A 16318-nucleotide genomic window follows, 5' to 3' on the forward strand; every position below is an offset into this window, starting at 1 on the left:
TCTCCAGACCCTCAGGATTTTGAGCACCTCCATCAAGTCTCCTCTTAAACATCACTTCTCCAAGTATAACAGCTCCAGCGTCATCGATCTATCCACTCAATTTAAGTCCTTCATCTCTGGAACCATTCCTATGTATCTTTTTCTGCATTCTCTCTTAATGTCTTCAAGTCCTTCCTAAAGCGTAATTCCCAAAACTGTGCACAATACTCCAGTTGAGGCTGAATCAGTGTTTCATAAAGATTTATCATAACTTTATGAACCACGGCATGGCACGGTCGCGCAGTGGTTAGCACTGCTGCCTCACAGTGCCAGCGATCTGGATTCAATTCCAGTCTTAGGTGATTGTGTGGAGTTTGCACTTTCTTTTTTTTATTTATTTTTTTTTTAAATAATTTTTATTAAGATTTTCACAAAATATAAACAACAAAACAATATTAACCAAACAACCGTAGTAAAAACCAAACAACATGAACCAACCCCCCCCCCACCAGTAACTACAAAAACAGAAAAAAGAAAACAACAAAAGGGAAAGAGATAACACCCGCCCCATCCGACAAACCCATGTACACAATTCTCCCTCCCACCGAACCAAACACCCCCCCCCCCCCCCCCCTCCCCCGGGTTGCTGCTGCTGCCGGCCTATTTCCCTACCGTTCCGCCAGGAAGTCCAGGAAAGGCTGCCACCGCCTGTAGTACCCTTGCACCGACCCTCTCAGGGCGAATTTCACCCTCTCCAACTTAATGAACCCCGCCATGTCATTGATCCAGGCCTCCACGCTTGGGGGCCTCGCATCCTTCCACGGAAGCAAAATCCTACGCCGGGCTACTCGGGACGCAAAGGCTAGAACACCGGCCTCTTTCGCCTCCTGCACTCCCGGCTCCGCTGCTACCCAAAATATCGCGAGTCCCCAGCCTGGCTCAACCCTGGATCCTACCACCCTCGACACCGTGCTTGCTACCCCCTTCCAAAAGTCCCCCAACGCTGCGCATGCCCAGAACATATGGGCATGGTTCGCTGGGCTCCCCGAGCACCTAGTACACCTATCCTCGCCCCCAAGGAACCTGCTCATCCTCGTCCCGGTCATATGAGCCCTATGCAGCACTTTGAACTGTATGAGGCTAAGCCTCGCACAAGAAGAGGAGGAGTTCACCCTTTCCAGGGCATCCGCTCACGTCCCCTACTCAATCTCCTCACCCAGCTCCTCTTCCCATTTACCCTTCAGCTCCTCCACTGAGGCCTCATCCACCTCCTGCATGACGTGGTATACGTCCGAAATCCTCCCCCCTCCAACCCACACCCCGAGAGAACCCTGTCCCGAACCCCCCGCGGGGGCAACATAGGGAACCCCGCCACTTGCCGCCTGGCAAACGCCCTAACCTGCATGTACCTAAACATGTTCTCCGGGGGGAGCCCAAACTTCCCCTCCAACTCCCCCAGACTCGCAAACCTCCCATCTACAAACAGGTCCCTCAACCTCCTAATACCTGCCCTGTGCCAGCTAAGAAACCCCCCATCGACGCTCCCCGGGACAAACCGGTGGTTCCCCCGTATCGGGGACTCCATCGAGCCCCTCACATCCCCCCTATGCCGTCTCCATTGCCCCCAAATTTTCAGGGTAGCCACCATCACCGGGTTCATAGTATACCTCGTTGGAGGGAGCGGCAACGGCGCCGTTACCAGCGCCTCCAGGCTCGTATTCACACAGGACGCTATCTCCATCCTCTTCCATCCTGCCCCCTCCCCGTACATTACCCACTTACGCACCATTGCTGCGTTGGCAGCCCAGTAATACCCACACAGGTTGGGCAGCGCCAGCCCCCCCCTATCCCTGCCCCGCTCCAAAAACACCCCTCTCACCCTCGGGGTCCCGCGCGCCCATACAAACCCCGTGATGCTCCTGTCTTCGGGATAAGGATGGGGAGGCACTGGAACAGGAACAAAAACCTCGGGAGCACCATCATCTTGATGCACCCAGCGACAGCGGTAACATATCCCACCTTTTAAACACCTCCTCCATTTGCTCCACCAGCCTTGTGAGGTTAAACTTGTGCAGGGGCCCCCAGCTCCTAGCCACCTGGACTCCCAGGTACCTAAAGCTCCTCCCTGCCTGCTTCAATGGGAGCTGACCAATCCCCTCCTCCTGATCCCCCGGGTGCACAACGAACAGCTCGCTCTTACCCAGGTTGAGCTTATATCCAGAAAAGCCCCCAAATTCGCTGAGAATCCTCATCACCTCCGGCATTCCCCCCACCGGGTCCGCCACATACAGCAACAGGTCGTCCGCATAAAGCGACACACGATGCTCCTCCCCACCCCGCACCAGGCCCCTCCAGTTCCCCGACTCCCTCAGCGCCATAGCCAGGGGCTCAATTGCCAGCGCAAAGAGCAAGGGGGACAGGGGACACCCCTGTCTCGTCCCCCGGTACAGCCGAAAGTACTCTGACCTCCTCCTATTCGTGGCTACACTCGCCATCGGGGCCTCTTAGGGGAGCCTCACCCAACAGACAAACCCCTCCCCAAACCCAAACCTTTCCAACACCTCCCACAGATACCCCCACTCAACCCTATCAAAGGCCTTCTCCACGTCTAATGCCACCACTATCTCCGCCTCCCCTTCCACAGCTGGCATCATAATGACATTCAGAAGCCTTTGTATGTTGGTATTCAACTGCCTTCCCTTTACAAACCCCGTCTGGTCCTCGTGAATGACCCCCGGCACACAATGCTCTATCCTTGTAGCTAAGATCTTCGCCAACAGCTTGGCGTCTACATTTAGCAGCGAGATCGGCCTATATGACCCACACTGCAGGGGGTCCTTGTCCCGCTTAAGGATCAAGGAAATCAGCGCCCGCGACATAGTTGGGGGCAAAGCCCCCCCTCCCTTGCCTCATTAAAGGTCCGAACCAACAGGGGGCCCAACAGGTTCGCATACATTTTATAAAATTTGGCCGGAAACCCATCCGGCCCCGGCGCCTTCCCCGACTGCATGCTGCCAATCCCAGTGACCAGCTCCTCCAGCTCAATCGGCGCCCCCAGTCCCTCCACCTGCCCCGCCTCCACCTTCGGAAATCGCAGCTTGTCCAAGAAGCGCCCCATTCCCCCCCCCCCCCCCCCCCCCTTCCACCGGGGGCTCAGACCGGTACAATTCCCCATAAAAGTCCCTAAAGACCCCATTAACGTCTACCCCCCTCTGCACCACCTTCCCATCTCTATCATTCACTCCCCCAATCTCCCTGGCCACGTCTCGCTTTCGGAACTGGTGTGCCAGCATCCTACTTGCCTTCTCCCCGTATTCATACAGTGCCCCCTGTGCTTTCCTCCACTGAGCTTCCGCCTTTCTAGTGGTCAGTAGATCGAGCCTGGCCTGAAGGTTACGCTGCTCCCCCAGCAATCCCTCCTCCGGAGCCTCCGCATATCTCCTGTCCACCCTCACCATCTCCCCCACCAATCTCTCCCTCTCTCTCTGCTCTCTCCTCTCCCTATGGGTTCGGATGGAAATCAACTCCCCTCTAATCACCGCCTTCAACGCCTCCCAGGCCGTCCCCACTCGGACCTCCCCGTTATCGTTGGCCTCAAGGTACCTCTCGATACACCCCCGAACCCTCCCGCCCATCTCCTCCTCTGCCAGCAGCCCTACCTCCAAGCGCCAGAGCGGGCGCTGGTCCCTCTCCTCCCCCAGCCCGAGGTCCACCCAGTGCGGGGCATGATCCGAAATGGCTATGGCAGAGTATTCGGCATCCTCCACCCTCGAGACCAGCCCCCTGCTCAGGACAAAAAAATCGATCCTGGAATAGGCCTTATGCACGTGGGAGAAAAATTAGTACTCCCTGGCCCTTGGCCTCGCAAACCTCCAGGGATCCACCCCTCCCATCTGATCCATAAACCCCCTCAACACCTTAGCCGCCGCCAGCCTCCTACCCATCCGGGACCTGGATCGATCCAATGGGGGATCCAGCACCGTATTGAAGTCCCCGCCCATGATCAGGCCCTCCACCTCCAGATCCGGAATGTGGCCCAACATGCGCCGCATAAACCCTGCATCGTCCCAGTTCGGGGCGTAAACCTTCATCAGCACCACCCGCTCCCCCTGCAGCTTACAACTCACCATCACATACCTCCCGCCACTGTCAGCCACCACATTTGACGCCTCAAACGACACCCTCTTTCCCACCAGGATCGCCAGCCCCCGATTCTTCGCATGCAGCCCTGAATGAAATACTTGGCCCACCCATCCCTTCCTCAGTCGAACCTGGTCCGCCACCTTCAGGTGCGTCTCTTGGAGCATTGCCACATCCGCCTTCAGCCCCTTCAAGTGCGTAAACACCCGGGCCCGCTTGACCGGCCCGTTCAGCCCCCTCACATTCCAAGTTATCAGCCAGATCAGAGGGCTCCCTGCCCCCTCCCCTGCTGACTAGCCATAACCCATCCCCCGCCCGTCACTGGCCAGCGGCCCCCGCTCGGCCGGTTCCCCATGGCGGCAACTTCCCCCCCCCCCCCCCCCCCCCAGCACCCCCTGCGTACTCCAGCTCCTTCCTGGCCATTTCAGCAGCAACCCGGTACCCCCCCAACCCCGGCTAGGACCCCTCCTAGCCGCGCCCCCCCCTCCATACCACTCCCGTGAGCCAGCTAACTTCTGCTGACCCCGGCGACTCCCGCCACACCTCCGACCCCTCCCCACGTGGGGCTACTCCTCCTTCTCCGTGCCCATCAGCAGGCCCCCCCCCCCCCCCCCTCGTGCGGGAAGACAAAAAACAGCAAAGGCCCGCGCTTCTCAGCCCCGACCCTGCCCCCATCACCCCGCAGCGCAGGAAACAAGAAGAAAGCCCACGCTTTCGCCCTGCCCAACCCCGCCTCTTCTCGGGCAACTCCCATTGCCGGTCCCCACCACCAGCTCCCCGCACTCCCAGTTTACCTCCCTGCCCGAACCCGTCCACCAGACCCATACAAAAAGACATAAAGACATCGCCCCACCCACCCTAAAGCCAACACACATCCTGCATGAAACAGAGAACCCCCCCCTCCAAAATATAGACACAGTTACATTTACATACAAAACCCCCACCCCTGACCCTCAGTTTGAGTCCAATTTCTCGGCCTGCACAAAGGCCCACGCCTCCTCCGGAGACTCAAAATAATGGCGATGGTCCTTGTAGGTGACCCACAGACGCGCCGGCTGCAACATGCCAAACTTCACACTCTGTCTGTGGAGCACCGCCTTCGTCCGGTTGTACCCGGCCCTCCGCTTATCCACCTCTGCACTCCAGTCCTGGTAGATCCGCACCACCGTGTTCTCCCACTTGCTGCTCCACTCCTTCTTGGCCCACCGAAGCACCAACTCCCAGTCAACGAACCGGTGGAACCGCACCAGCACCGCCTGCGGTGGCTCATTCGGCTTGGGCCTCCTAGCCAGTATTCTGTGGGCCCCCTCCAACTCCAGGGGCCCCTGGAAGGACCCAGCTCCCATCAGCGAGTTCAACAAAACGACCACATAGGCCGCCAGGTCCGACCCCTCCAGCCCCTCCGTGATGCCCAGGATCCGTAAATGTTTTTGCCTCGACCGGTTCTGCATCTCCTCGAACCACTCCTGCCACTTTTTATGGAGCGCCTCGTGCATCTCCACCTTCCCCACGAGGGCCGTGGCCTCATCCTCTCTTTCGGAGGCTTGCTGCTTCAGCTCCCGGATTGCTGCCCCCTGGGCTGTCTGAGTCTCCAGCAGCTGACCGGTGGTAGCCTTCAGCGACTCCATCAGCTCCACCTTAAGCTCCTGAAAGCAGCGCTGAAGAGTCTCCTGCTGCTCCCGCGCCCACTGCCTCCACTCCTCGAGGGCTCTGCCGGCCGCCATTTTGTTTTCCTTCCCCCGCTTTTCCAGAGGCGCTGCCACCGCTTTTCTGCTCGCCCCACTCCTGGTCCGGACCATAGAACCCTGGGGATCTACTGCAGACCCCTTCCCACGTCGGGAATGTTCGATCAAGCACCGCTGGGGGCCCTAAAAAGAGCCCAAAAGTCCGTTTCTAGCGGGAGCTGCCGAATGTGCAGCTTAGCTCCGCATAGCCGCAACCGGAAGTCTCTGGTTTGCACTTTCAACCTGTGTCTGCATGGGTTTCCTCCCGTTTCCTCCCATAGTCCAAAGATGTGCAGGTTAGGTGGATCTGCCATGCTAAATTGCCCTTTAGTGTACAAAGATGTGCAGGTTAGGTGGATTTGCCATGCTAAACTGCCCCTTAGTGTACAAAGATGTGCAGGTTAGGTGGATTTGCCATGTTAAACTGCCCCTTAGTGTACAAAGATGTGCAGGTTAGGTGGATTTGCCATGTTAAACTGCCCCTTAGTGTACAAAGATGTCCTTGGCAGTTGCAGATTGAATGCACTTCTGCTCAACCTAGTTACATTTGGCAAAACTACTATTCAACTTAAAATCCTATAATAAACTGCAAAACTACAGACAGACTTGGCTTTTCCCATTAATTACATCATTTCTATCCCACTACTTTCCATGACTTGCTTAGCAAGGACTAAATATACAATTCCTCATAAATTATCTACAATCCAGGGAATATCAAGCAATCAAAATACAATTCCAATAACCCTTTATCTTTAAGCAAGTAGGTGGTTGGAATGAATGATTACCTCACCTTTTATCAATCTTTATTTACAGCTTTAGTAGACACACAGCCTGCATGTATTTTTAACCAGGGTTTTTAAATAACATTACTGCCACAAATATGAAATACAATATAAAATAGTTTCTACATTCAACACAGTACATATGGAAAAATGTTTCCCTGTCGTCTTCAAAAGTATTTTGGTTGCTTTTTGAAATAATTTGAAGCAATGCCACATGTGTTTCAGAGGTTTACTGAGCAGTCTCCAAAATAGGCGTTTTTGTTGATGCAAGAGTGAAAGGTAAAGATGAGAGACTATTTTAAACTTGGTAGGGTAGTAATAATTGTGCACGTTTAGCTGCTTTTATTTAACGTAATGAAAATTATGGCATTTTATTCAGCAGTAATGTCAAACCGTTTTGTTGTTAATAACATTTCACTTTGCATTATTTTGAAAATAATTTGAATATGCTGGAGAACAAATGTAAGTTTTCTGAAGAAGTTTGAAAAATATGAAATTACTTCATATTTCAGAATATGTCTTAAACAGAAAGGGAGAAAGATATAATTCAATTATTTCCACCTACACCTCAAAACCCCAGTTCCCGGGGCAGCACGGTGGCACAGTGGTTAGCAGTGCTGCTTCACGGCACAAAAAACCCAGGTTCAATCCCGGCATTGGGTACTGTCTCTGTGGAGTTTTCACATTCTCCCCATGTTTGCGTGGGTCCCACCCCTACAAACCCAAATATGAGCAGGGTAGGTAGATAGGCCACATTAAATTGACCCTTAATTGGAAAAAAACTATTACAAATTTTTTTTTAATTCCCAGCCTCTGCCCTGCTCTCGTAGCCACAGTATTTATATGGCTGGTCCAGTCCAATTTATGGTTAATGGTAACTTCCAGGATGTTAAATTGATAGTGGTAATGCCATTGAAAGTCATGGTGAAATGGTTGAATTCCCTCTTATTGAAGATGGTCATTGCCTGGCATTGCCACTTCTCAACATAAAACTGAATATTGTCTAAGTCTTGCTGCATATGGGTAGTGAATGCTTCAGTATCTGAGGAGTTGCAAATGTTGTTGAACACTGCATAATCATCAACAGACATCCCCACTTCTGACACACTGGGAGGAAGGTCATTGATGAAGTAAGTGAAGAAGGTAGGGCCGAGGACTCTACCCTGAGGAACTTATGCAATAATGCCCTGGGACAAAGATGTTTGTCCTTCAAGAACTGCAACTATCTTCCTTGTGCTAAATATTACTTCTAACAGTGCAGCCTTGCTGAATAGTGAAGTCTTGCTAAAACAATACAAGGCACTAGTTAGATCATACTTAAATACTGTGAACAGTTTTGGTTCCCTTACTAAAAGATAAACTGGCATTGGATGCAGTCGAGGGAAGGTTTACTAATTACTTTAGGTTTGGAAGCTAGGGCATTATGTTCAAGTCTGATATAGACAGATGTTTAATCAGTAAGGGAATCAAGAGTTATGGGGGTATGGCAGAAATGTGTTGAAGATTATTATCAGATCGGTCAGATCTCATTGAATGCTAGTGCAGACCCAATGGGCTGAACAGCCTACTTCTGAACAAAGAACAGTACAGCACAGAAAACAGGGCCTTCGGCCCTCCAAGCCTGTGCCGATCACGGTCCTATCTAGACCAACCGCCTGCCTCCTTCTATACCCCATCTGTTCATGTACCTATCCAGGTAAGTCTTTTTAAAAAAAATAAATTTAGAGTATCCAATTATTATTTGTTTTCCAATTAAGGGGCAATTTAGCATGGCCAATCCACCTAACCTGCACATATTTGGGCTGTGGGGGTGAAACCCATGCAGATATGGGGAGAATGTGCAAACTCCACACGGACAGTGACCCAGGACCGGGATTCGAACCCGGGTCCTCAGCGCCGCAGTCCCAATGCTAACCACTACCAGAAGGACGTGGAGGCTTTGGAGAGAGTACAGGAAAGGTTTACCGGTTGTTGCCTGGTATGAAGGGTATTAGCTATGAGGAGAGATTAAATAAACTGGGATTGTTCTCCCTAGAGAGACAGAGGTTGAGGGGCGACCTGATAGAAGTTTATAGAATTATTAGGGGTATAGATCGGGTGAACAGTTGGAGGCTTTTTCCCAGGGCGGAATTGAAAATTACAAGGGGGCACAAGTTCAAGGTGAGGGGGGGGGGGGGGGAACAGGTTCAGTGGAATTGTGCGGGAAAGTTTTTTTTACACAGGGCGGTGGTGGCCTGGAATACACTGCCAAGTGAGCTGGTTGAGGCAGATACATTAGCGACCTTTAAGACTTATCTAAGGGCAGCACGGTGGTGTTCCTGTGCTGTACTTTCTTTGTTCTTTGGACTAAGGCTGTAATGAAGTCAGGAGCCGAGTGGCTCTGACAAAAATCAAACTGAGCATTAGTGAGCAGGTTATTGCTGAGTAAGTACCCCTTGATCGCACTGTTGACGATACCTTCCATCACTGCTGATGGGATGGTAATTAGTTGGATTTGTCTCTATGCACAGGATATACCCCAGCAGTTTTCCATATTGTTAGCTAAATGCCAGCGTTGTAGGTATACAGGAACAGCTTGGTCAAGGATGCAACCTACCGAGCACACAGTACTGTTGCTTGATATCACAGCAAGAGAAGGCAATAGGCTGAAGACTGACATGGGGGGGGGGGGGGGGGGGGGGGAAGAGGGGGCATTAAGTCAATTGCTCATTCAAAGGGCTGAATGGTCTTCTGCCTCTTAACAATTCTGTGATTCCTCTATCTTTAGCCCACACAGTGCTTGAGACCAGAAAATAACATTTTGCTATGATCTAATGGAGATTAGAAACATTTTTATGTCTTCTTTTACCACTGCATTGCACACTCCCGAGTTAATATCATGTTTTCAGGTTTCCATGCCTAAAAATTGGCTCTTGTGGTGGCCTGAGGTTGAACTATTTACTGTTTCTTCTGGTGACGCTCCTGTCAGGGGAGATCAGGATCCATAATGTTCCCGGCCGGGACGGGGACGCATTACAAAAACAGTGTTAAACTTTTCCTTGAATCAACATATCTATTAAACGGGGAAAAGCTTCGCCGCCCATTAATTATAGCGCGGTGAGTACCCGGTGCTGGCGGCTTGGGGGGCCGCGCTCGGTGCCGGGGCAGGGACAGTGCTCGGTGCTGGCGGCTTGGTGGGCCGTGCTCGGTGCCTGGGCCGCGCCTGACACCACCGGAGCCGAGAATCACAGCCGCCTTCACTCCAGTAAACTGACCAACAGCTCAGGCGGCTGCTCGGTAAATCAACACCTTTAAATTAAAATTGAGACGGCAAGGGAACCCCCAACCTGCAGCTACTTACGTAATGTCCGTAAATAACAACAGTCCCAACGACACACCTGCACAGTACGGAATGGGGGCGTAACCAGGAACAACCCCGCCCTACAGCCCAGGCTGGCCCCGCCCCCTAGTCCAGGAACAGCCCCGCCCCACAGCCCAGGAACAGCCCCGTCCCACAGCCCACGATGGCCCCGCCCCCTAGCCCAGGAACAGCCCCGCCCCACAGCCCAGGAACAGCCCCGCCCCACGCCCAGGAACCCCCGCCCCACGCCCAGGAACCCCCGCCCCACAGCCCGGGCTGGCCCCGCCCCACTGCCCAGGCTGGCCCTGCCCCACAGCCCAGACTGTCCCCATCCACTGTTCAGACTGGCCCCGCCCCACAGCCCAGGCTAGCCCCGCCCCGCAGCCCAGACTGGCCCCGCCCCACCGCCCAGACTGGCCCCGCCCCGCAGCCCAGGCTAGCCCCGCCCACAGGCCCGACTGGCCCCGCCCACATGCCCGACTGGCCCCGCACCACAGCCCAGACTGGCCCCGCCCCACAGCCCACTGTCCCCGCCCACGGCCCAGGCTGACCCCGCGCCGGCCCCGCCCCACGCTGACCCCGCCCCACGCTGACCCCGCCCCATGGCCCACTCCAAGACACGAACAGTAACGGGAGAATTATCTTAGTTGCAGATCTCTGGACTTTATAAAACAGCCCATTTGGTAAGATTACGGTGATCTGACAGTCACTCAACCCAGTTTCCTGCCTTCCCTCCGTAACTCGGCATTATTAAAATCCCATTCCTCTCAGCGTTGAAAATGTTCAAGTCGGAATTGGAGTTGGGCCGCGACTACTGCAGCTAATGATGGCTTTTCAGTCTTTTGCCTGGCAAGGAGATGGACTGGTTTTGTAACTCAGAGAAAGGAACAAAATGTTTTAAAATGATGCCACTGCAGTTGAATAGTATGACGATTCTGTCTGAATTGGGCTGTCCTCATTTGTGGAACCATGTCCCAGTAGCAGTCAGTGCTTTCAGAGGAAGGAAAGATAATATTAGTCAATGCTGGCCGTTTGCAACCTAACACACTTTCAACCGAAGGTAGTAAAGATGGGGCTGAATGTTGCATTTCTCAGCAGGACAGGGCAGATGGAACAGAAAGCGAGTGCTTCCCCCACTCCTAGTGTCTCAATTCATTGGGCGGTCAGTTAGAGAAGCAAAGGGGGAATGTTGGGAGTCTAGGCCAGGACTCCACGCGGCAGAAGGGTTATGCCACAAACAGCAAGTCCCAGTGGAAATTTTTTAATACTATTAATCTTTATTAGTGTCACAAGTAGGCTTACATTGACACTACAATGAAGTTACTGTGAAAATCTCAAGTTGTCATACTCCAGAACCTGTTTGGGTACACAGAGGGAGAATTCACCTAACAAGCACGTCTTTTGGGATCTGCGGGAGGAAACCGGAGCACCCGGAGAGGAAACCCGCACAGACATAGGGAGAACGTGTGGACTCTGCACTTACGGTGACCCAAGCAGGGAGCCTGGTTCTGTGAAGCAACAGTTCTAACCATTGTGCTGCATGGGCCCTGTTCTCTGAATCTATCTTAGTTTATTATTTATGCACTTTTTTGGGCCTTCCAGGAGCTCAAAAATCAGACAGATGCTGCTGCTTTATCAGTAGAAACTGCTGCTACATTCAGTCATAGTCCAAGTGGCAGGCCTTTTTTTTCCACCCTGGTGCTGTCTCATCATACCTGCCATAAAACACTCCTAAACATTTTCCCACCTGATGCCCAACAAATGCGAGGGGGACAAAACAAATGACATTCAAATGGCTGTTTATCAAGCTCAATAACTTGCTAATTTGGCAATTTCAAAATGGTGGGCATGCTACCGATTTTGATGCCCTCTCACTATCTGTGATTTCTGAGACAAACATATTAAAAAATTTGTCCGCAGCATGTGGGCACTGTTGGCTCGGCCAGCATTTATGGCCCAACTTCGATTTCTGTTGAGAAGGTGATGGTGAGCCGCCGCGTTGAATTGCCGCAGTCACTGAGGTGTAGGTACACCCACAGTGCTGTTAGGGAGTTCCAGCATTTTGACCCAACCACAATGAAGGAACTGCAATATAGTTCCAAGTCAGGATCAAATTGTATTGCTGATCTTATGTCATTATGCTGTATTTTACATTTATACATAAGGGCGGTACCCACCTGATTTGCAGCTGTAAAATTTAGCCCATGGAGGTAATCCTGATTAATGTTTCCCTCTCCAAAAGCAGTGAGGTTGAGTCTACTGCTAACAAAATCGGCATGCTTATTTTGTCCACTAGATGATAATGGGTGTCCTTAATAGGGAGACCTGTGCTAAGCTGTCGGTTAGAACATGACCTGGGAAAGATCCCATTAAAATGCTTTGGTGGTTGAGGTGGAGGAATCACAATATTAGAAATTATCAAGGTCTCTGGAAGGCAATCTGAATCAGACCCATTTGGTATTTGCAACTGTATTCCCAGAATCAACGGGGAACAACTTTATTTGTACAGTTCTGTATGGTATGGTTTTGTTTTCAGGCAGATGTCAAAAATTGAGCTCATGAAAGAGTTGAGATGAAATGGAAGCGTTCAACCTAAATCACAGTAGCCAATACGATAAATTAAACTTTCCTTAAAATCTGTGGTTCCACTCATACCCATTGGAACACACAATTCCTCCATTGGTTTTCCCCACTGAAGTTGCATGGTTTCCATCTCCATAATTCATACAATGTCCGTTGATAGTGCAATCTGCAAAAATTGAGTCAATTGCCACATGCATACCAATGATATTCACCTTCACTTTCACATTATCAAATACAGATGCATTACGACATTCTCCAACTATCTTGCTGATATCTCGTCCTTGACAAAATGAAGCTTTCAGTAGAATATTGGTAAAACAAAAATCACTGCAGTACCAAATTCCAGACCTGGCCCCAACAGTAGCTAGGACCGAAACCCCAATATTTTAGTTTATTTTAAGACTGGAAAGAATGATTTGTTCCAGGAATGATTGCACAAAAAAAATAGGGCTTTGTTATTTCTAAAACAAAACTTTATTATGAATATAATAGTAAACTTAACTTCACAACTGTAAAGAAAGCTTAATACAATTATACAATTTTCCATTAAACAACAAGAAAAGAAACACACAGCTCTTAATCCAGATTAACATTAGCAAGGCTGAGAGTAATACCTGCTTTATAAAACAGATTTGGCTCTGGTTGGAACCCCTTCAGACTCTGGCTGAATATCTTCAAATAGCTGCTTCAACTAGGTTGTTTCAGCCTCTTCCTTGTGTACTCCGAGCCAGGCAGATCAGAATTCAGCTCCACTCTCTCAAAGATTTTCCAAACTCACTGCCTCCTCTTTGCCTTTCTAAGATCCACCCAGCAATGACCTCATTTCCCCAAGCTGTAAAACACATTGGACACAATTTAACGGGAAAAGTACTAAGTATCATATCAGATGCGACTTCTCGGATGCTTCCCGACGGCCAAACCGGTGATACCGCAGCCCGTGTTGAAAATGATTCCTCACGAGCTTCACATTGGAACTGGCTGTCCCGCCAGCTGATTTGCATAAACTGTGCCCAGCATCACCCCACTAACACAGAGGAGCTGCTCATAAACGCTCACTCACAGGCAGCACACGATAATGGCACCACATACAGCTGCTCCACCCTTCAGGGACACAGACCAGTCCAGGCTGCTGGATGCCGTGGGGGTGGGATAAGACACCCTTTTCACCTAAGGGGGTCGAAGGACCAGCAACAGGGCTGCGAATGCTGTCTGCGAGGCAGTGGCAGCAACCGTCAGTTTGGGCAATGTAACCAGCTGTCTCTCTGCACCATGGAGACCACCCAGGACCCTAAAGGCACCAAAGGGAAGGAAGGAACGCTGGAGGCCGACCCAGGGCCAGCCACCAGGTCTACACCTCACCTGAATCCTCCTCTCCTGACATCAGTGTGTCTCAAGGTGAGCGGGCAGAACAGGGTGGCACGGCAATGCCAGTGACACCAGTAAGTCGGCCGGGGCAGTTGCAGCCGGGAGTTCGGAAATTGAAGAAGATTGAGGATCACTGAGCAGGTACTGGGGGTGGGGGGGGAGACACACCTGTACAGAAGGACAATGGGGCTTTGAATGTCACTATTAAAACATGTTACACCTGATACATGTGAAGTATCTGTCATGTTATTCTTCACAACGGGCCTGCCCAGCCCTAGCTGCCCTCCGCTCCCCCTGCCCCCTGGGCACACTGGTGTGTGGGAGGGCAGGGGTTTTGGGGTAGCCAGAAAGGGGAAAGTGGGGAATAGGGGTGAATAGAGGTTGGAGGGGTCAATGGGGAAAGAGTAATAGGGGGGGGGGGGGGGGGAAGGGAGCTGACAGACAGCGCCTCATACTTAGAAGAGGATGTGGGCCTTGGCCTTTCACATGTGCTGGAGCCTTGCTGGTCCTGTACTACATCCTTTAGCTGCTCCTACTTGTCCTGCCTGGGCTCATCATCCAGCCCCTCCTGGACTGTCCCCTAATCCTCCTCAGACGAGGCTGCATGTCCTTCTTCCTCCTCCTCCTCCAGCATGTCTTCCTACTGCTCTGCCAGGTTGTGGAGGGCACAGCAGACCACCACAAAGTAGGAGACCCTCTGAGGGATGTACCATTCGGCATCAGTACCACACTTTCTGCAGTCCGATGCACCACTCAATTAGAGTACGGATGGCAATATGGGCCACGTCATATCGAGTCTCCGTCTCGGTCTCCAGCCTCCGCATTGGCGTCATTAGCAGGTACCCCTTATCTCCCATGAGCCAACCTGTCATCCTGGGATGGTCCTCAAAGACGATGGAGATCTCCGAGTGCCCCAGGATGTAGCTGTCACAGGGCAGCACGGGGGTGAGCCGAGGTCCCAGGTTTGATCCCGGCTCTGGGTCACTGTCCGTGTGGAGTTTGCACATTCTCCCCGTGTTTGCGTGGGTTTCACTCCCACAACCCAAAGATGTGCAGGGTAGGCGGATTGGTCATGCTAAATTGCCCCTTAATTGGAAAAAATTAATTGGGCACTCTAAATTTAATTTTAAAAAAGGGTGTAGCTGTCATGCATGCTCCCTGAGAAACATGCATACACATGCATGATCCGGAATCGGTAGTTGCACACAAATTGAACACTTAGCGAGTGGAACCTCTTCCTATTCCCTGATGCCCCAGTGTGTGCAAAGCGACATGCGTGCCATCTATACCTGGATCTGGGGCACCCCGACGATGGCAGAGAATCCTGCAGCCCGAGCATCTTGATGGGATTGATCCAGTTCAAGTTGATACAGTCAGCTGCCTGGACATACAGGGAATCCATGACTTCACAGATGTACTTTGGGCTGTGGCTTGGGAAATAAGACCATAAGACTTAGCAGAATTAAGCCACTTGTGGCCCATCGAGTCTGCTCTGCCATTCAATCATGGCAGCATGGTAGCTCTATCGCTTCACAGCACCAGGGTTCCAGGTTCGATTTTGGGCTTGGGTTACTGCCTGTGCGGAGTCTGCACGTTCTCCCTGTGTCTGCGTGGGTTTCTTCCGGGTGCTCCGGTTTCCCATAAGACGTGCTGTTAGGTGAATTGAACGTTCTGAATTCTCCCTCTGTCTACCCGAAAAGGCGGCGAAATGTGGCGACTAGGGGCTTTTCACTGACACATCATTAGTGTTAATGTAAGCCTACTTGTGACAATAAAGATTATTATTAATTTTCTCATCCCCATTCTCCTGCCTTTTCCCCATAACCTCTGATCCCCTTATTAATCAAGAACCTATCTATCTTTGTCTTAAAGACACTCAGTGATTTGGCCTCCACAGCCATCTGCGGCAAAGCGTTCCACATATTCACCACCCTCTGGCTGAAGAAATTCCTCCTCATCTCTGTTTTAAAGGATCGTCCCTTTAGTCTGAGAATGTGCCCTCTGGTTCTAGTTTTTCCTACGAGTGGAAACATCCTCTCCACGTCCACTCTATCCAGGCCTCGCAGTATCCTCAAGTCCTGTAAATGTCGTTGCACAATCCCTGCTCAAGCCCTGGATTGCACCAGTTGCATAGAAATTTTGGGTTCCAGTGACCTTGATGGCTAGCAGGAACAGGAATCCTCCATGGGTGCCAATTCCGCAAGGACATGGCACAGCTGCTGCACTGTCTCCTTATTGAAATGGAGTCTCCTGCGGCATTCTTTGTCTGTCATCTCCGCGAGTGACCAACGACATCTGTACACCTTGGGCTGTCACTGGCTTCCTCTGGGCTCCTCTTCTACCTGATGGGCAGCCGGGTCTGCAGGGTGTGCAGTGGTCCCCTGCACATGCGTCAGCGCTGCTAC

At 51.6% G+C, this 16318-nt stretch overlaps 1 protein-coding gene across 2 annotated transcripts in view; it reads right to left on the minus strand.

Annotated features, from left to right (window-relative positions):
- wdsub1 (WD repeat, sterile alpha motif and U-box domain containing 1) overlaps positions 1–10046 on the minus strand; it is a 60031-nt gene extending 49985 nt beyond the window's left edge. For both annotated transcript variants that reach the window (XM_038789637.1, XM_038789635.1), the window contains exon 1: positions 9966–10046. The gene's annotated coding sequence lies outside the window, so the exon portion shown is untranslated. The remainder of the gene's footprint in view (positions 1–9965) is intronic.
- Positions 10047–16318: the final 6272 nt, after the last annotated feature.

This window comes from Scyliorhinus canicula, chromosome 2 (assembly GCF_902713615.1).
Source record: "Scyliorhinus canicula chromosome 2, sScyCan1.1, whole genome shotgun sequence".
In the NCBI taxonomy this organism is placed as follows: Eukaryota; Metazoa; Chordata; class Chondrichthyes; order Carcharhiniformes; family Scyliorhinidae; genus Scyliorhinus; species Scyliorhinus canicula.